The sequence below is a fragment of the Seriola lalandi genome, unplaced genomic scaffold, assembly GCF_002814215.2.
Source record: "Seriola lalandi dorsalis isolate HSWRI2012SDOR001 ecotype SW California unplaced genomic scaffold, Sedor1 jcf7180002054936, whole genome shotgun sequence".
Lineage (NCBI taxonomy): Eukaryota > Metazoa > Chordata > Actinopteri > Carangiformes > Carangidae > Seriola > Seriola lalandi.
Genome location: NW_019525488.1, coordinates 4,233 through 5,884, shown reverse-complemented (window position 1 = coordinate 5,884; position 1,652 = coordinate 4,233).

Genomic DNA, 1,652 nt, shown 5'->3' with positions numbered 1-1,652 from the left:
CATAAAAATGTAAAAAAAAATTCATAGTATAGTAAGACATAAAAAGTCATAGTATAGTAAGGCATAAAAATGTTAAAAAAACGTCATAGTATAGAAAGGCATAAATTTTCAAAAAAATAGTCATAGTATAGAAAGGTATAAAAACTCATAGTATAGTAAGACATAAAACTTCATAGTATAGTAAGGCATAAAATTTTTAAAAAAAAAAGTCATAGTATAGAAAGGCATAAAAATGTAAAAAAAAAAGTCATAGTAAAGTAAGGCATAAAAATGTCCAAAAAAAAGTCATAGTATAGTAAGGCATAAAAATGTTAAAAAAACGTCATAGTATAGAAAGGCATAAATTTTCAAAAAAAGAGTCATAATATAGTAAGACATTAAACTTCATAGTATAGTAAGGCATAAAATTTTCAAAAAAAAGTCATAGTATAGTAAGGCATAAAAATGTAAAAAAAAAAGTCATAGTATAGTAAGGCATAAAATGTTCAAAAAACAGTCATAGTATAGAAAGGCTATAAAATTTTCAAAAAAGAGTCATAGTATAGAAAGACATAAAACGTCATAGTATAGTAAGGCATAAAAATGTCCAAAAAAAAGTCATAGTATAGTAAGGCATAAAATTTTAAAAAAAGAGTCATAGTATAGTAAGGCATAAAACGTCATAGTATAGTAAGGCATAAAAATGTCAAAAAAAAAGTCATAGTATAGTAAGGCATAAAAATGTAAAATAACGTCATAGTATAGTAAGGCATAAAATTTTCAAAAAAGAGTCATAGTATAGAAAGGCATAAAACGTCATAGTATAGTGAGGCATAAAAATGTAAAAAAAAAAAGTCATAGTATAGTAAGGCATAAAATTTTCAAAAAAAATTCATAGAATAGTAAGGCATAAAATTTTCAAAAAAAAGTCATAGTATAGAGAGGCATAAAAATGTAAAAAAAAGTCATAGTATAGTAAGGCATAAAATTTTCAAAAAAAAGTCATAGTATAGAAAGGCATAAAACGTCATAGTATGGTAAGGCATAAAAATGTAAATAAAAAGTCAGTTTAGTAAGGCATAAAAATGTAAAAAAAAATTAATAGTATAGTAAGGCATAAAATTTTCAAAAAGAAGTCATAGTATAGAGAGGCATAAAAAGTCATAGTATAGTAAGGCATAAAATTTTCAAAAAAGAGTCATAGTATAGAAAGGCATAAAAATGTAAAAAAAAATTTTATAGTATAGTAAGGCATAAAAATGTAAAAAAAAATTCATAGTATAGTAAGACATAAAAAGTCATAGTATAGTAAGGCATAAAAATGTCCAAAAAAAAGTCATAGTATAGTAAGGCATAAAAATGTTAAAAAAACGTCATAGTATAGAAAGGCATAAATTTTCAAAAAAAGAGTCATAGTATAGAAAGGTATAAAAACTCATAGTAAGACATAAAACTTCATAGTATAGTAAGGCATAAAATTTTCAAAAAAAAGTCATAGCATAGTAAGGCATAAAAATGTAAAAAAAAAAGTCATAGTAAAGTAAGGCATAAAAATGTCCAAAAAAAAGTCATAGTATAGTAAGGCATAAAAATGTTAAAAAAACGTCATAGTATAGAAAGGCATACATTTTCAAAAAAAGAGTCATAGTATAGAAAGGTATAAAAACTCATAG